Source organism: Theropithecus gelada, chromosome 20, assembly GCF_003255815.1.
Source record: "Theropithecus gelada isolate Dixy chromosome 20, Tgel_1.0, whole genome shotgun sequence".
Lineage (NCBI taxonomy): Eukaryota > Metazoa > Chordata > Mammalia > Primates > Cercopithecidae > Theropithecus > Theropithecus gelada.
In genome coordinates, this window is record NC_037688.1 from 7337768 (window position 1) to 7357653 (window position 19886).

Below are 19886 nucleotides of genomic sequence, written 5' to 3' on the forward strand. Positions count from 1 at the left end.
AAGCCCAAGCCATGACTCCAGCTCTGCCCACCTCCCCAAGCATCTCACAGGTGGTGGTGGCAGGAGTGGTCTCCCGTGTGGCTAAGAGTAGGTCCTCATTTCCTCCTTTCCTGGTGTTCATCTGGGCCTACAGAAGATGGCAGTCCAATACGTCCCGGGGGGCGCAGGGCACAGGCCCCAGGTAGGGGCACGGACAAGGAGCTCATGCTGTCCCTGCAGGGTTGTAGGGAGCTTTTCCTTGGCCAAGGCCACTGGGCGCCAGAAGCTCCAAGCCTGGGAGGGCTGGGAATGGAAAGGCACAGACGAGGTGCCATCGTGGGAGGCGGGGGCACTCAAATTGGGCTTTGAAGAAGGAGTAGGAGCTCCACTGACCTGTGTTCTTCCAAACATGGGCTACCTCCCATTGGTAGGACCTGTGATCATTTTAGGGAGCAGCCAAGATGGTCTTAAATAACCCTGATGCACAAATGAGAAAGTTAGCGCCCTTTCCATTCTGTTGTCAGCCTTCAGATTAGGCCAGGGAGAAAGGCTGTCTCTAACTCCTCTCCAGCATTTCAACAAAAGAGAGGGCAGAGCCCATGCTTAGCATTTCCAGAACACAGCGACTCCTGGCTGGAACAGCACGAGCATGGAATTGTCTTCAGTTTTGTTTTTTATTTACTTTTAAGGTTACTGTCATCTTACAGTAAATGATACTGGTTTTCCATGTGCAGAATGAAGTAAACGAATTAATTTAACCACAAAAAGAACCAGCAAAGAAAAATACTAAGTGAGTCATAGCATCAGTGATATCAAGTGTTGCAAGAATCACAGTAGAGATGTGCAAATGACTAAAGCCTGGGACCCCCAGATACAGAGAGATGGGAGGAGAAGGCCTCCCGGAAGAAGGAATGGTGGGAGCCATGGCTGAAGCTTGGGTATCAATGGGAGAAGCAGCTTAGAAGATGCAATGACAGCCCATCGTCAAGACCTTAAATACCGAGCAAAGGAGCCAAGAACTCCATTCCACAGGCCCCGCAACCACCAACACTATCTGAAAAACTAGCTCATGAGTAAATGGGATCCGGACTCCCCAGCCCAGGGCTCTTTCTAGACCTCCTGTAACTCCAGGTCTACAAATGACTGAGATTTAAATGATTACTAGCCTATAAGCAGAACCCATTTCAAGGAAAACAGTGGTCAGTGGCCCCAACAACCCAGGGCTCTCGACAGCCAAGATCAGGTGCCCCTGCAGGAGAAAACCCTTGCACAATCAGCATGGGGTCCCCTTCCAAGTGGGGGCTGAACACTCAAGTCACTGTGGACAGCAGAAGTATCAACTCCCCCCACAAGGACCCCTGCTGGGGCACTGAGGGGGATGGGCGCAGCATCCTTCAGTGAATCCAACCTAGTCAACTTTTCCTCCACTTTTGGAATAAATTGCCATGTCCTCTGTGTGAAAGAGCCACAGTGTTCCCAAATACACACCATAGACCTCAACATGCTGGACAAGCGTCTGCTCCCACAGGAGGGGAGGGTGGAAGTCGAAAGCCCCAGAACAGCATCCATCTCACGGTCACTTCGCCCCTGAACCCACACTGCTAAATTACTTTTCTTCCACAAACCCACGCAGTCTTTCCCTTGCAGAGCGCATACAATTGAAGCGCTGAATGCTAAGTGGGTGCACGAGGTAACTCCAGTGGGGATTTTGTTCATCCCGTCCAGGGCAAGTCTCCAACTCTCCAAGTGTCTGTCCCACCTCCCTCTCTCCTCCAACCCCCACCCTGGCTACCTAGGGACCCGAGTCAAAGGTCTTCTAACTTCCAGTCCTCCATACCATCTATACTGGGATGGAGGACTGAATGCAGCTGGTTTATGTGACTTTCTTACCGGAGATGCAGACAGAGGAAGCTCTCAATGCAAATGGGCAAGAGGAGGCCACGTGCGGTGGCTCGCGCCTATAATCCCAGCACTTTGGGAGGCTGAGGTGGGTGGATCACCTGAGGTCAGGAGTTCGAGACCAGCCTAGCCAACATGGTGAAACCCTGTCTCTACTAAAATTATAAAAATTAGCCAGGTGTGGTGGTGCACGCCTGTAACCCCAACTACTCAGGAGGCTGAGGCAGGAGGATCACTTGAACCCAGGAAGCAGAGGTTGCAGTGAGCCAAGATTGCACCACTACATCCAGCCTAGACAACAGAGCAAGACTCTAAAAAAAAAAAAAAAAAAAAAAAAAAAAAAAAAAGGCAAGCAGGCGAATGGATGACCAAGTTCATCTTGTAATTTTCCCAAAAACCAGTATCAGAGAAAACCCCATAATGCCTCCAAGCTAGAACTCTGAGCTTAGATCAACTGGCGACACTGAAGAATAATTAATAGGCTATATTTTGGATTCTATATCATACATTGCATATGACATATAGGTCTAATCAATGACATTTATTAAGTGCCACATATTTCTTGGGTGTTTGATCCATGCCACATGTTGTCTCATTTTATTTTTTGTCTCCAAGAAAAAAAATTGAGTTGTCTTGTTTTAATATTCACAGCAATCTGATGTGTTCCTATTACCAGCCCCATTTTATAGATGAGAAAACTGAGGCTTATAAAGGTTAATTGACAGGCTCAGGGCCTTACAGGTGGAAATGGCCTAGCAGGGCTTTGAACACGGGTTCACTGACCTCAGAGGCTGTGTTCCTAACCACCACGGGATGTGAGTTTGTGAACCACCATGTCCCAGGGACAGAGAGGGAGTGACGCCCACTCAGGGGCACAAGCAATCTCCCAAGGAGGTGGCCTCCCGTGGAGCCCGGCCTGAAAGCATGTCTGCATTAGGTCCATATTCTCAGCCCAGACATCTCCCAGGGTGACACACTCTTTTGGCTGGAGACTTCCACAGACAAGGTGTACACACTGTCTGACCTCAAATCACAGATCTCCTGCTTCTCAGTCAAATCCCATCCAGGGCCCAGCCCCAGGGTCCCACCCCACGCACCTGGAGGATGGAGAAACTCCCCAAAAACACTCCCTGTCTCTGGCCATGTGCCAGGTGCCCTCTAGCAGCTCCAGGAGACAGTCATGAGCTTGGTCCCATTTTATGGAAGGGAACGCTGAGGGACGGAGGAACTCAGGGACCTGGTGCGTGCATAGCGGCCAGTGGCCCCCTGGGAGTTCAGCAGCTGAGGGGACAGTCTGAGTAAAAGGGCCTGAGGCCCCACCTCCAGGTGTCTGCCTGTCTCAAGCTTGACCCCAAAGGCAGGAGATGTGATGCCCCCAGGGACAACCTTCATCTAAAAGGACCTGGAGCCAGTGGGCTCCTCTGAAGACAATTCCTGGGGCATCCTGCAGAGACACGAAGGTTTTGGCAGGTTCAAGACCCGCGGTCTATAGCAGCAGGCTCAACACTGCACCCCAAAATCGGCCTTTCCCTGGCCCTGTCTCCTCCGTCCTACTTCCTGGGAGCGCCTCCTCACCACATACACTGCACTAAGCCCTTGCCTCAGGCTCTGTGTTCAAGGGCCCTCCCTGCCACACTGACTAAGGTACAACTGCCACACATGGTGGCACCAGACTCGGAAGCCACATCCTTCAGCCTGCACAGCCCCCTCCACAGCCCCCTCTCTGCACCTGTCAGGATTTGCCATACTCAAGTCACTGAGAGGCCACCGTCAGGGTCTGTGTCCTATACTATTACTCAACCTTGTCCTTTCAATGACCTCAGGACTAACAATGCCAGGTACCCAAGTGTAATCCTAAATCATGATATTGAGGAAATCATGAGTATGATGTTTTTGTAATGCTCATTAAAATAAAGATGTAGTTGGGTTAAACATGCATGAACGACCAGAAACTGGGCTGGGCAGCCCTAGATGTGGCACAGGTCCTGCTGCCCTGGCCCATACTGCAGTGACTGCAGCTCTTGGTCTGTCCCTCTCCCCCTCCGGACAGGGCAGTGCAGGGACGGGGTGCACCTTCATAGCTGCTGTATCCCCAGCACCATGCCTGGCCAGAGGCAGGCAGGAGAGAAGAGGTGGGCTGGGCGCTGTAAGGAGCCCAGGGCCTGAGGAGGGCCAGGAAGAGAAGAGCCAGAGCATTTTCGAGGATGTACTGGGCTAGCCAAGCGGCCCCTCTGCAGGCCCCACTCACCCCTAAACTCACCAAATCTGCGACATGGCAGAGGAAATTCCAATTTTCCCCTAATTTTCATGTTTCCACCCCTAGAGTAATTGTCATCGTGGACTTTGCGGCTGGGCTGTCAAGCCTCATGGCTGAAGGCTGCCCCAGCCCTGCATGTGGGTGTTCCGCCCTTTCCCAGCATCGCTGAACCCCCTCCCCAGAGCCCTGCCTGTCCCTGCTTTCTCAGCCTGAGTGGCCACCACCTCCTCCCACTGGAACCAGGCCCTCATCTGTGTGCCTCATTGTGTGCCCCTGCTCAATAAACAGACCTGAACATCAGTCACACTCACCGGATACTTCCTATATGCCAGGCTTTCTTAAAACCTATATTATCTATTTACTTATCATATTAGTCTTTGATGTTTTACTTGTTTGGGGTGGGGGTTGGGTTTTAAAATTTCAAAGAGAGTCCCACTCTGTTGCCCAAGCTACAGTGTGGTGGCGCAATCATAGCTCACTGTGGCCTCAACCTCCTAGGCTCATGTGATCCTCCCACCTCAGCCTCACAAGTAGCTGGGACTACAGGTGTGCCACCATGCCTGGCTAATTTTTTTCATTTTTTTGTAGAAATGAGGTCTCACTATGTATGTTGCTAGGCTGATCTCAAACTCCTGGGCTAAACCAATCCTCCTGCCTCAGCCTCCCAGAGTGTCAGAATTGCAGGCGTGAGCCACTGTGCTGGGCTGTTTTACTTATTTAATATATTTAAGCCACACATAATCCTTTCACTAGACCCATTTTACAGATGTATTGTGCACTGTACACATCAGGATACTGAGGCCCTTGAGGTCTGAGGGAGGGACTTGCCCCAGGGCAGAGTCCGGCAGAGCCAGGAGAATCTGGTCGCCTAACTCATCAGCTGTGTGAAACATTGAGATGTGGGGTTTATGGGAAACACACCCCTGACACACATATGCTCAAGAGGAGGCCGGGTGGACAGATGTAATGCAGGGGAGAGAGAAACTGATAGAGAGCTATCAGTCATCCTGGATCCTGCACATGGCACACGGGGCGCTTCACGTGCCCAACACTGCAGGCACTGGTACACTCCTCATAGTGGGGTCTGGAAAGGGGAGATGCCATCCCCATCCCAGCTCAGGCTGACAGCACCCCTGAGGGTGGTGCTGGGCCTACAATCTGCCACGGGCGGCCTCATGGTCCCCAGCTGGTTCCCAGCTCCTCCCAGCACCCAGCACACAGTAGTCCCTCAACATTTGCGAAATGAGTCAATGGATGCACACTTTAGTCAGGTCTCTCGTCAGGGCGGGGTACAGGGCCAGAAGGGAGTGGCACCTTCCTTCCTCCTCCTCCACCCGCACTATACCTCTCAACCACTTCCCTTACGCTTTTTTTTTTTTTTTTTTTTTTGAGACGGAGTCTCGCTCTGTCGCCCAAGCTGGAGTGCAGTGGCCGGATCTCAGCTCACTGCAAGCTCCGCCGCCCGAGTTTACGCCATTCTCCTGCCTCAGCCTCCCGAGTAGCTGGGACTACAGGCGCCTGCCACCTCGCCCGGCTAGTTTTTTGTATTTTTTAGTAGAAACGGGGTTTCACCGTGTTAGCCAGGATGGTCTTGATCTCCTGACCTCGTGATCCGCCCGTCTCGGCCTCCCAAAGTGCTGGGATTACAGGCTTCAGCCACCGCGCCCGGCCTCCCTTATGCTTTTTTATCTTCTTCCAAGAATGTGATTAAGGTTTCCTCGAAGGTACTCCTGGCTTAGAACTGCCTGGAGACAATTCTGATAAGCCCTGGATTCCTGGATTCCTGGGAGCCCCCACAAGGTGCCTGGCAATAACTATCTGCTTGATGAATGAATGAATGAATGAATGAGTACCTGGTCTATGGGAAGCTCTTGGTAACTGTGGTATGAATAAATGAATAAATGGATGGATGGATGGATGGATGGATGGATGGATGGATGGATGGATGAAATATTGACGTCCAGGGCTTTGTCTAAAGGAGGCACTTGAAAACTACGGTATGAATGAATACAGAATGAGAAAATGAGAAAATGAATGCATGAATGAATGAATGAATGAATAGCCTAATCACAAAGAAGCAGCAAGGAGTCACTCAAGAGACCCCTGTAAGGTGGGGCTGAGGAGTTGGGGACAGAGCTTCCAGCTGGAAGCCAGGGAGTAAATGAGCCTGACCTGACCACCCTCCTGACCACCTGGGTCCAGTGGGGCTGTCCCCAGCAGAGCCTGTCCAGTATCACCAAGGTCCCTGGGGCCCCCTCTCATTACAGCAGAAAGCAATTACTCCAGTCTTCAGTGGGGCCTGAATTTGTTACGAATTTTTTTGAAAGAGTCTCTTGGAGCCAGGTAAGCAGCAAGGGTATGGGGGTCAAGATGCATGGATGGAGGCAGAAGGAACAGCCCAGCTACCCAGCCTCAGCCTGAATCCTGGAGAAATGGCATTAAAACAAAGGAGACATGGAGCTGGGTGGGGCGGGGTGGGGTGGCGGGGGGCTTACTTATTCAGACCAGAGCCAAACAAATGGATAGATTTAATAAGATAATAAGCTTAGATTCCATGCTCTTAAAGATACAGACTCAGGCCGGGTGCAGTGACTCACACCTATAATCCCAGCACTTTGGGAGGCCGAGGTGGGCGGATCACCTGAGGTTAGGCGTTTGAGACCAGCCCAGCCAACATGGTGAAACCTTGTCTCTATTGAAAACACAAAAATTAGCTGGGCGTGGTGGTGGGCACCTGTAATCCCAGCTACTCAGGAGGCTGAAGCAGAAGAATTGCTTGAACCTGGGAGGCAGAGGTTGCAGTAAGCCGAGATTGCACCACTGCACTCCAGCCTGGGTGACAGAGGGAGACTTCGTCTCAAAAAAAAAAGATACAGACTCAACAGTGGGATTTGGGTTGGGGGTCTCCATATTTTTCCAGGAAAACCCCCTCAAGTGGATGCCTTTCTTCACATACCACACTGGAGAATAAGGGTATGTGAGTATGCATGTATATGCGTGCAGGCATGTGTGTCTTCCCCACCGGGGGGACCCCCAAAACTCACCAGAAACTTCCTTACTTCCTAACCAGGATATGTGAACAAATGCACCCCTCCACAAGGAATGCACAGCCAAGCAGCACCCTTGTAACTTTTTCAGGAGGAAGTCGGGCCAGTCAAGCACAAGTTGGTGTCACCTCCTTCCCAGCCTAGGCTTCCCTCTCTCTGTCCAATGGACCAACAGTAAAAAGTGAGCACTTCCCGCTCATCTTGGGAAACTCCTCGCATCCACTCACTCGATCACCCAGCGACTGCACTGTTGAAATATTTATGGAGTGCCTCGTCTGTGCCAGGCTCTGCTGCAATTTCTGGGGCAGTGAGCACACCCAGCAAAGCCCTGCACCATGGAGGCTGCATTCTGGGGGCATCAGGATCATGTCCAAGAAGGCTCTGGAGCCAAAGAGCCTCCGTTCAAATCACAGCTCCACCACTGACCAGTGGTGTAAACCAGGATACATTAATGGACCTCTCTAATCTTCACCAAGAGGAAAAACAGGCAGAATCCCTTCTGCCTCCTCGGGTTGTGCAGAGGATGAGATCAGATACCGCAGGTGAAGCACGCTGGCCCCGCGCCTGGCACATGGCACATGCTCAAGGAACAGATCATTGTGTGTGGTTTCCAGACCACTGGCAGCAAACACAGAAACCGCTGGGCAGAGCCGTGGTTCACCGTGAGACCCCCGCCCTTGGGAAACTCCACCCCTACTCCGAGGTTACCCTTCCCATAGGCATCCCCAATTTACCACCTCCTTATGTCACTCCTGCCAATGTCATGTCATAAAGAAAGCCAGTGACCCCAAGGGCTCTGGTCCACCCCACGCAGTCCTTAAATCCCTTCTCCAAAGAGGTTTGGTCCCTTCCAGTGAAGGGGAATCCACTCCCTTCTGAACCCCCTTAGTCTCCAAGAAGAAATGATCTCCTGATGAGCCCCAAAGGAGGGCCTGCAGACCTCCTCTGAGGGACAGGAATAACAGGACCCCCCTGACTCCAACCATCCTCCAAGAGGAAGGACAAACAGCGAGTCACCTGCTATATGGCAGCCATTTTTTAAAATGACATTGCAATTTACATTCATTTATTCCTTCTATAAATATGAATAAGTGCCTACTCTGCCAGCCCTGTTCGAGGATCTGGGGATAGGGTATGAAGAAACAAAGTCCTTGCCCTCAGTGAGCTTACAACGCAAAGAGAAGAGACTAAATCTTCCTGCTGAAGAAGGAATAAATCAGTCTGTAGTAAATCACGTGTTGCTATGAAGAAATGCAGGGCAGGAAAAGGGTGGAGGGTGGGGTGCCACTCTGGACAGGTGACAAGGGAACACTTGAGCAGACACTAGAAGCAAACAAGGCAGCAGGCCAAGGTGGAATCTAGAGAGACAGGATCCTGGGCAGGGATCTAGCAGGTGCAAGCACCCTGAAGCCAGAGCATGCAAACTTTTCAGGGCACATTTTCTGAGATGCCTGCGTGGGGCTCAGTGTGAAGGTATATGCCCTGCCTTCTAAGATCACAGACCAAGCTGTCATCCAAAACCCCACAGGGACCCAAAATCCAACCCCAGCATCAACTCACTGTGTGATCTGACGCTGGTCTCTCAACCTCTCTGGTCTTGGTTTCGGCAACAGCTAATCAGAACTGAGCATTATCCAAGCAGGCGCTGGCAGAAGAGGCCCCCAGAGTCCTCCCAAGTCTGCAGCTCTGTGCAACGCGCACCCACCATTCCTCTCCACCCCATCGCACCATTCTCACACCCCGCGCCAGCAACACCACGCAGGATTGGTACTCCTGCCAAAATAGCTATTAACCCAGTAGCCAATAATAACACGTTATCCTATCAATTTGCTTCTGAAACGCTGTGTAATTGCAGAACCTAAGTTTGCCATCTCGGTAGCCTGGTTACCACATAAACAGAAAGAAACTCACCATCCTCTTCCTGGGGAGAACAAGTGGCTGGCCACGAGAAACACCCGATTACCACCGAGGCTCCCCAGCCCCCTCGAAGCCCTACGGAATCTGTCAGGAATCATAGTCTGGCGTTCAGTAGTTCAGAGGCTGGTCTCAATGTCCCCTTAGCATGCCGCCCCTGTGACTGGAGAGGGGCCAGTGCCCAGGATGGGATGGCTTTTTAGGTGGCGAAGTCAGGCCCGGCAGCTGCACTCTGGTGGCCTCCCTCCTGGCCAGTGGTGCAGGAAGTGGGACAGACATGAGGCTTCAGGAGGGCACGGGAGAGGGCAGGAGCCAGAGGCAGGCAAGCACTTGGGTGCAAAAACCATCACAGATGCAAGCCCGCCCTCCCCACGGGAGACAGAGGGGGATAGGAGGTCAATGGGTGGGGCACAGAGGGAAGGACAGGAGAGAGGCAAGGGAAGGGCTCCAGACCTAGGAGTCACGGTGCGCCCCAGGGTCCGCCCATCCCCTTGCCGCAGGGCCCGACCCAGGTCTGACACCCTGGCCACCACCACCTGCTTGGCAGCTGGCCGCCCACTTTTCCTCTCTCATTCCAGAGAAAACGTTTCCTTCCTTCTGGATTTCATTCCACTCTCAGCAAACATTCTGCTCCCCAACGCGCGCCGGGAGCCTCTCTAAGGGGACTCGGCGTTCCGGTGCAGACACCAGCCTGTTTTATTCATTCTTCCCCCTTCCAGCCCAGCCACCCCCTCATCACTGTCCTGTGCCTCCGCTTACCTCTCCCCCTGCTCACCAGGGCATCCCAGGGCAAGCTGGCCGATGCCAAGAGGGCCAGAACCTGAGCCCGAGTTCCCAGGACCCGGCGGCAGGGCAGGCGAGGGCTGGAGAGGCGCTTCCCACCGGCCCACTGGTGATCTCAGCCACGGGACGCATCCCCACCCGCCCGCCTGGGCCGGCGGAGAAGGATGGGCCGAGGGTGTGCTGCTCCCGCGGCGGCGCTTGGCGGAGGACCCAGCTAGCGGGAGAGGAAGGGCCTTGGGGAAGAAAAGGGGCTGGGAAAAGGCACAGATGGGGAGGGAGAGGACAGAGGAGGCCCAGGGCTCAGGCCACGCGGCCAGATGTTGACCCAGTTGAGGGATCCAGGCCCCGGGGGCGACCGGGGAGTTCTGGCCCCCCTGCCAGCTCTGAGATTCTACAGAGATGGAGGAGGGCCTGAGGCCGGCGCCATGCCAGGGCCTGGCGCTGAGGCTGGGGTTAAAGGGAGGACCACGGAGAGGGAGCAAAGGGTCTCTCTCAGACACTGCCCCTGTCTGCCAGGACAGGGTGGGGGGACGGCCCCTGGGAGGCCCCTGGGTGGGGTGGGTGGGGAGCTGTCTGCGGGAAGCAGCTCTCAGCAAATGAAAACCAGGCCTTGGAAACTGGCCGGGCCACAGCCAGGGCACAGCTCCAGGGAAAACCCCGCTGCTCACCGAAAGGTGCCCCAACCAGAGCGAAAGGTGGTGTTAAAACGAACGAGCTAGGAGGGGCCAGGCAGCTTGAGCGAGATCAGGGGTGGCCCCTGGCTGCAGCCCCAAGGTCCCTGCTCTTTTGTGCTCTGAACGCCCCTCATTGTGGGCACATTGTACTCCCAAGGCCTGCTTGCCTGTAAGTGCTGTAAAAAGCCAACTAACTGCGCAATTTTCTTCCCTTGGCTTCCCTCTGCTCAGCCTTGGTCAGGTTCTCAGCAGAGCTGGGCCTGGGGCTGGGGACTGGCCTGGCCGGGCAGGCCTGAGGTCCCCACTACCGCCATATTTGGAAATTCAACTCTCAACAGTGCATTGAGGCCTAAGGGGCAGCACTTCCAAATTGGTGGGACCCCAGGGTCGTGCCATCAAGAGCTTGGTGGATAGCGGCATTCAGTAAATATAGACGTCACCCACACATCCTTTCATTCATTCATTCATTCATTCACCCATTTGGTTATTCACAGGATGTCTCTGATGTGCCTACAACCCAGCAGGCACTTAGGTGGTGAGGGTAGGAGGGTGAGCCACACTGGCAGCTCTTGGCCTGCGGAGCTCACAGCCTAGCGAGAGGGACAACATTTGATCCTCTGTGTTTGCTAGGAGAAGTGTATGGGGCCTGGGGGGAGAACAGGGGCGCGGTGAGGGTGCCAGAGCCCTCCTGGAAAAAGCAGGCTCTCCGTGGAGACCAGCAGGATGAAGAAGAATTCGCCAAGTGAAGGAAGCAAGGGGCAGAAATGAGCTCCATGCAGCAGGACCAGCAAGAGCAAAGGCCTGGAAGTGAGACTGAGGTCTCTGACAGGCTTCATAGAGCCTCCTCGGCTCCTCGCTCTCAGCCACAGTGGGTGGCCCAGCCCTGGCATCGCCGCCCCCCACCCCAGCTCACAGTCTCGGGGAGCTCCCCATCAGCACCTCTGGAGGCCAATCCCACAAAGCCATCATCCAGCTGTCTCTTTCCCAGCTGAAGTTCTAGTTAAAAATGTTTTCATATGTTTATTTTTAAGGGGGGATGGGAAGACAGAAGGGAGACCTGAAGGTCTTTTTCTTTTCAGAAAAAAAGAAAATTAATAAATAAATACAGCCTCAAGAAAAGGGCATGGAAAGGTCTCTGCATCTGTAACCACTGAACAAATTAAAATTAGCTCATTTAATCAGCTCCTAATGGCCTGGCTGTCCCGAGTGGGTCTCAGAACACAGCAAACTTCACAGCAGAAATGTGCAGGCCAATGTCAGTTTATCCTACAACAAAGGGATTTTCTAAATAGTGCGATCAAAACGCAGTGAAGGCCGGGGAGAGCTGGGGAGACGGAATGCGGCCCCCCAGATCCTGGCTGGCCCCCGCCTCCCAGCTTCGTCCCTTTGAACGGAATTGTTCTTTTGGCTTTTGTTCTAATTATCTAAACATGTGTGTAACTCTGTTCTACAAAGAGTGTTTTAACCAGCAGAGGCGGTAACTGTAGCCCCTACCATACGTTCCTGGGGCCCCGCTCCCAATCCTCATGCCTTTAATACCTCCCCATTCCCCACCTGCCTTCAACAGAGGCGTAAACACACCTACGACACAGTCACCTACACACGCCAGTTACATTCACAAAGAGTTACAAACACACACAGTTCTATATACACAATCACGTATTACACCAGCTACATACACATAGTTATAAGTGAACAGTTACATACATGCACGGTTGCCTATTCTACATGCATAAAGTTACAGACACACAGTTCTATACACACAGTCACGTATAACACATTACATATGCATGGTTATATAGACTCAGTTGCATGCATGCATGCACAGACATACCCAGAGTTATATACACCACACACAAGTACATGTGCACACAATACACACAGCTCCTCCAGCTCCTGCCTAACAGCTGGAGATGGGGGAGGCTCAGCTCACCAGAGCCCCAGGGAGGGCTGCTGGGTGCACACCTGAGGCCCAGGCTGGTAGTAAGGACTCTTATTTCCCTGGAGTAGTTTCTCTATGCAACTTGCCACCTGGGCTAAATCATTAGGGCAATGGAGGAGGGGAAACAAAAGGCCAGGGGAGGGGGGCTGGGACCCCAGAAAAAAAGGGCAAGGTGGGAAAGCACAATGCCGGGGGTAAGCACAAGCCCATGGCCCAGTGGGGAGGAAGGAGGCCAGCCCCATCACCGACTCCGTCACCAACACCGACCTCAAATTCTCTTCCCATGGCCTCTAAACCGGCCAGTCTGCAGCTCTGCCTTTAGGCCCAGAGCCGCCTTGGGTGCTCAGCCCACAGGGAAATAAGCCTGGAGTCAGCCAGATCTGGTTGAAATCCCAACTCCACCACTTACTAACTCTGAGCCTCCCCTTCCTCATCCAAAAAACAAGAAACAATAGTAGTCCCTATCTCAAGGGGCAGTCGTGCTGATTTCATTAGAGATGCCAGTAAAATGCCTAGTCCAGAACAAACTGGGTCAGTGTTTGCCACTCTGGCAACTCAAAGGTGTGGGCATGGAGGCCCGAGAGGAGACCATCAGACAGCGCGGGTCAGGGCACAGCGAGACAAGAGCTAGCCATTTGACTACTTTCAATTTCTTATTCAACCCTCATCCCCAGAGTGTGGAAGGGGAGAATTTTAAAACTGGATCAAAGAAATTACAGGGTAAAAAGAGGAACCAACTGGGATGGAGGGAAGCCTTCAGAAAACTTCTGGCCCAGAGTCAGACCGTATCTTCTGAAGACCTGCTCTATTGGTATTTACAGCAACACCCTGGGGTAAAAGCAATTGTTATCTCCATGTCACAGAAAAGGAAACCGAGGGCTGGGCACAGTGGCCCATGCCTATAATCCCAGCATTTTGGGAGGCTGAGGTAGGAGGACCCCTTGAGCCCAGGAGTTCAAAACCAGCTTGGGCAGCATAGCAAGACCCTATCTTTACAAAAAAAATTTAAAATAATTTAGCCAGGTGTGGTGGTACACACCTGTAGTCCCAGTTACTTGGGAGGCTAAGGCCAGGGGATCACTTGAGCCCAGGAACTTGAGGGGGCAGTGGGCTATGACTGTGCCACTGCACTGCAGCCTGGGCAACAGAGTGAGACCCTGTCTCAAAAATAATAATAATAAAGAAGAGGAGCATGAGGCTCAGGGAGGTGAGGAGGCTGGGCTGGCAGAGGCAGCGTGCAAACAGGCCTGTGTGGCTGCAAGCTGCACGCTAATGCCCAGCCCTGCTCCACCTTCCTTCCCGAGGCAACCTGTTCTCCCAACTGCAAACTTGCCTTAGCAGGACTCCGGCAGGTGGGAGAGCCTGAAGTTGGCTTCTCGCTCTGGGAACTTCAAGAGCCTCAGACCACCCAACCTAGACCCAGGAGTGTGGCCCTATTCCATGCAGTTCACCAAGTCCTCACGCCCCTATCCCCCACCCCCTCCCATGCTGAGCAGGAGGTGGGAAAGAACCTGTACACAGAGTCGTCACTGTAAAATGGGAAAACATTATACAGACTTGGAAACTGAGGCCCCGAAATGGCAGGGGTGGGAGGCTCAAGCTCCCACAACTCAGAGGCTGACTCTGCAAACCTTGAGTCCTCCCGGGATGGGACTCCTACCTTCCTTGCCCTGCACCTATTAGGTGAGCAGCATTGTTGAGACCCCAGGGAGTGCTCAGAAAAAGAACCTGGACACAGGCTCCATGCAGAAGGTCCCACTGAGCTAGTGGTAGCTGTCCTGGTCCTGTTTAGGGATCCTGTTTTCCACTTGATTGGTAGGGCCCAAACTGACTCCTGGAACCCCTGGAGGTCAGCCAAGATACAGGGCAGGTGGCAGGAGGGTCAGAGTCACCTGAGGCAGCCTCAGTACAGGTAGCAGGACCTGGGGAAACAGCTCCCACTAACCCACTAATGCTGCAGACCCACAGCCTGCAGGCTCTCCCAGCCCCATCCCCAGTAAGCACCAGGCCCCCAGGAGGAAGGAGGTGTGGGCAGGGAGGTGAGCACATGGGCTTGTGTTTGAATCTTGGCTCTGTCATCTACATGCTGTGTGACCTGGGGCAAGTGACCTCCCCTCTCTGAGCCGCAAACCTCAACTATAAAATGAAAATGGTAACAATGCATGACTCCTTCCTTGCTTGAGGACTGAAGGGAAGTTTCTAGCTCAGTGCCTGCTCCCTCTTCCCCAGTGGTTAACCGTTAGTAAGCACAGGAAGTGGGGAGGGGGGAGTGCAGCATGGTCTTAAATCCATCTCGACCAGGCACCGACAGCTCATGGCTGTAATCCCAGCACTTTGGGAGGCCGAGGCAGGCAGATCATCTGAGGTCAGGAGTTCGAGACCAGCCTGACCAACATGAAGAAACCCTGTCTGTACTAAAAATACAAAATTAGCCAGGTGTGGTGGTGCATGCCTGTAATCCCAGCTACTCAGGAGGCTGAGGTGGGAGAATCACTTGGACCCGGGAGGCAGAGGTTCCGGGGAGCCGAGATCGTTCCATTGCACTCCAGCCTGGGCAACAAGAGCGAAACTCCATTAAAAAAGAGAGGAGAGGGGAGAGGGGAGAGGAGAGAGGGAGAAAGAAATCCATCTTATCTCCTACATGGCGTCCCTAGAGGCCCAGGCCACCATCCCCAAGGAGCGGGATATGGGGCACCCTTCCTTCAGATGCAGCAGGACTGCCTGCCATGGACTCCTCTCAGCCATTCTTGAGCTAAGCCCAGCAGGCAGCCTACAGGGCAGCCCAGAGGATGTAGCCAGGCCAGGTGGGGTGCAAACCTCATCCTTATGGGATCTGGGCCCACCAGGCAGGAGTTGGACCTAGAGACCCCTTGGAAAGCCCAAAACTTCACTCTCTTACCATCAGGATTCAGAAGAGAACCACAAGAAAAAACAGTTGGTGATATCTCCTCCCGCACCCCCTCACCGTCTATGTCACCCCTCACTGTCCAGGTCACCCCACACACAGAGCCCAGCTGGGCTAGGAAATCGGGCCCTAGTCAGGGCTCCTGCTTCCTTACTCCAGGGCCAGACAGCCCTACACAAGCTTCCCTTCTACTCCAAGCCTCAGTTTCCCCTCCTTGGCTCTGCTTACTTCACAGGGCTGCAATGAGGGTCAGAGGGGAATCATGGCTGTGGAGATGCTTTGTAAACTGTTGATTGCCATTGCCACACACGGGATTATTGAGGATAACCAAGATAGAAAGGGGAGGAGACGCCAAAGGCAAGCCAAATCTGTGCGTTCCCCTGCATCAGGGCAGTGGCCCCGCCACGAGAAGAGAGGAAAAAAGGCCAAGAAGACAAACTCAGGGAGGCTCACGCCAGGGCTAGACGCTCCCTCCAGGGGCCCAGAGTTGCAGGTAGCAGCTGCTGCAGTCCGGCAGTTCTGTTTGGTGACACTGGAAGGGGAAAGCAGACAGCACGGGTCTCTGGGATGTGACCACCTGGCTCGGCACCCAGCACACAGTAGGTGTCACCCACTAGTTGAGTTCTCCCAGCCACCAACCCTCAGACAACCTGTCTCTGTGAGAGATCAGTGCAGATGCCCACAGATGGAAGCCAGAGATAAATATGGCTCCTTGCAAAAGAAGCAGACTGCACCACATGTGCCCCAGCTCAGCAGGTTGGTCCCAAGGTCTCAGACCCCCTAGCAGCTGTGGCCGTGTAAGGATGGGAGGGCATGGTTTTCCCACTTCATGGGTCACCAGCGGCTGTCCCTACCTGCCCAACTCTGCCAGCAGCCAGGCTCAGCTAGATGCAGGCAGCCACCCTAGTGCCAAGGAATAGGCAGAGGAGGAGTTGGGGCTGCATTCTAGTCCTGCCCACTTTTGCCCCCTGTGCCATCTGCATCAAGGGGACTCCTCTGTCAGGGACTCAGTTTCCCCACATGCTCCGGCTCCCCTGCCCCATAAGCTGTGAAACCCAAGCGAAACAGCACGCTGCCTCATTCTCAGCCAGCGTAGGCTACAATTAATCTGAAGCAGATTTTCTTAATTGCTGGGTTTTACAACCCAAACGCAGAGATAAAAACTACAGCTAGCTGACAACACCGGCTTGAGGCGAGACGTTTAAATCATCCTTTTTAAGCGTGTGGGCTCTTTAAAAAGCCAGTGTGATGGGAATGGAATTGTGCCTGCAGCCTAGAGCAGAGGCTACTTCCCTTAGGGAGTCAGGCCAGCAACGCCAGGGGACAAGCCTCTCGAAGGAGATGTCTTATTGGGGAGTAAAAGTAAATACATAAAAGAAGGGCGGTCCACCTGCAGCCCTCCTAATTGCCTTCCTTCGCAGGCAGCTGCAGTTCCACACGCCACAGCCCCTTCAGGTGTTTCAGCGCCAACAGGATTCCTGGGACTAGTAAGGCCCAGCTTCCCTCATTAGCTGTGCCTGGTCACCCAAGGGGCACAGAAGAAATGGTGTCAGCATGCACTTGGCAGTGCCCTCCAACACAAGGATGACTGCCCCCTGGGAGAGGCAGTGAGGGTAAGGGATGATGTGTGAAGGGGGTACCCTCTGATCTGGTTCTTGAAGGGAGCTCGAGGCCTGGCAGCAGCCACGTCCAAACCAGAGACAAACCATGGGCCCCAGGTCCTATAGCCCACCCTAGGACCGAGCCCGGCCTTGATGGTTTCATGAGGTCCCGAGCAAAGCGTCCACCTGCTACAAGGTGTCCCACCTCCGGCCAAGAGGAATAGCATGGGTGTGCATGTGTGCGTGCACACGACTTCCAAGCAAACAAGCCTTCCCACCGCCACCCACCCCGCCCTGCATGGCCAAGAGTGGGAGGAAGAAAGGAGTAGGAAGAAATCTGGCAATGCTGCTCCGTGAGACGGGTCAGGTGATGGCTCCACCTAACGTCTGCTCAGCACTTATTCCAGGAGAGGTGCCCCACACATTTTATTTTATTTCATTTTATTTTATTTATTTATTTTTTGAGGCGGAGTCTCGCTCTGTCGCCCAGGCTGGAGAGTGCTGGTGTGATCTCGGCTCACTAGCAACCTCCACCTCCTGGGTTCAAGAGATTCTCATGCCTCAGCCTCCCGAGTAGCTGGGATTACAGGCACACACCACCAGGCTCAGCTAATTTGTGTATTTTTAGTAGAGACGAGGTTTTGCCACGTTGCCCAGGCTGGTCTCGAACTCTTGAACTCAGGCAATCTGCCCGCCTCAGCCTCTCAAAGTGCTAGGACTACAGGCATGAGCCACTGCTCCCGGCCCACATCTTTTATTTGCCTGTCCACAACTGCCTACCCCAAACCCAAACCATCAGATATGCTCCCGAATTCAGACTTTTTCAGATTCTAGAAAGGTGAGACAGTGCATTTGCTGCATATTTGGGAACGCCCCAGAAGCAGTCAGGCACACTGTTATTTCTGCAGCAAAACAGATAGGTATTCACCAATGTGAACGAAATAAAGACCATAAATAGCTTCACATCAGCTCAGGTCAAACTTGGCTGCCAAATACATTACAGAAAAAAAAAATTCAGGTTTCTGGCTTTCTGGAATTCAGAATTGTGAATAGGGGATTCTGGACCTGCACTGCCTCTTTAATCTTCCTGGTGACCCTGTGGGGCAGGTACTATTGCTACTCCTGCTTCCCAGAGAGGAAAGCGAAGCACAAAGAAGTTAAGAAATAATTTCCCCATAGTCTGTGGAGCAGCAGGGTGGAAACCATGGCCGTCTGGCCTGGAGGGTCTGCACTCTCCATCCCCAGGGTGTCCCACAGTTGACCAAAGTACAGAGCTGCAGTTTAAAAGCCTCCTGAGGCCGGGCGGGGTGGTTCACACCTGTAATTCCAGCACTTTGGGAGGCCGAGGAGGATGGATCACCTGAGGTCAGGAGTTCGAGACCAGCCTGGCCAACATGGCGAAACCTGTCTCTACTAAAAATACAAAAATTAGCCAGGCGTGGTGGCACGTACCTGTAATACCAGCTACTCACAAGGCTGAGGCAGGAAAAACACTTGAAACCCTGGGCGACAGAGCTTGCACTGAGTCGAGATTGTGTCACTACACTCCAGTCTGGGCGACAGAGTGAAACTCCATCTCAAAAAAGTTAAAAAATAAAATAAAAGCCTCCGGAAAAAGAGTGGAGCATCTGTAAATGTACCCAGAGTGTCTACAGCCTGTCACACGTGGTGTGATCTATGGGCCACCCTCCACCAGGAGGCACCCGCCTAGGAGTACACAGACCCTGGGTAGCATTCCCACACCTGCCCAGGGCCTTGCTGGAGCCCAGGAGCCCAAGGCGGGCTCCCACCAGCAGGTGAGGCTCATCACCCCGCCCTGGTACCGAGGTAATTACTCCCTACCTGACACTGTCTGCACAGATCATTTTACCCACAACAAATATGCTAAACACAGCCCCAGGCCAGGAGAAACAGGCTGCAGGTAAATCCCATTTGACAGAGGCTGGGACTTCCAGCAGAACTCCCAGATGCCTTTGGGAGGAGTGGCGACCCCATCCCATCAAAACGACATTGGAGCCCCACCACCACCCTGGTCATCTCCAACTTCTCTTAATTCTTTCACCCACTTGGAAAGATTGTTGCATAGGCAAAATCCTGGCATTCCATTACCAAGTAATTACATGATCATTTCATAGGCATTAAGACACTCCCACCAGTGCAAGCGGTGGTGTCCAGCGCTAACAGAGGCCGGCCTGGACTGCGGGTGCTTGTTAAGGAGAACTCCAGCGTTGAGGAAAACCTCCAGCTGCAGCTGCCTGCTCCCACACTGCCCTGATTCCTAATTAAAAATTAAAGCAGGCGTCTTTCCTCAGAAACACAATTAGCATCAGGCTGATGGTACACACGTGTGCACACACAAACACATGGGCACATGTGTGTATGCATGCACATGCTTATGCAAGGCATGCAAACATGTATGTATGCATGTGCACACACTGGCACATGCACACAAACCCTTCTTCCCATGGGGGGCTACAAACTCCCATCTGGTCATCCATTCAGTCTACCCTGATGAGGATCCACCAAGCATTGCGTGCTCCACATGCCCCACAGGAAGAAACCCAGGGCCCTGCCTTCAGGAGCATGAGCTCTAGAGGAGGCTGAGAAAAGTGCACAAGGTAAGGCAGTCCATGGTGGGATCTTAAAAAGGTCCCTATCAAAGCCAGAGAGCTCAGCTCTGGTAGGGGGATCAGGGACACCCTGGGACATGAAGGCCTGGTGCTGGGTCTTAATTTATAGAAAAAAATATAAAAGGCCATGGAGCAGGTAGAGAAAATAGCCAGGGCAAAGGCAAGCAAAGGTAACTGGCACTCTGAGAGCGAAAATTATTCCAAGTGAAAGACAGGCAGATGGAAAATGAGTAAATGTAGATATCACAGGAGTTC

The 19886-nt window shown here is 53.1% G+C and overlaps 1 protein-coding gene across 3 annotated transcripts in view; it reads right to left on the bottom strand.

Annotated features, from left to right (window-relative positions):
* The window catches only part of ZNF423 (zinc finger protein 423), a 370990-nt gene that overhangs the window by 167895 nt on the left and 183209 nt on the right, over positions 1-19886 (bottom strand). Inside the window, exon 1 of one of the 3 annotated variants that reach the window (XM_025370368.1) lies at positions 9856-9990. The exons of the other annotated variants lie outside the window; for them this stretch is intronic. The gene's annotated coding sequence lies outside the window, so the exon portion shown is untranslated. Of the gene's footprint in view, positions 1-9855; positions 9991-19886 lie in introns of those variants that run through there. 3 annotated transcript variants of the gene reach the window in all.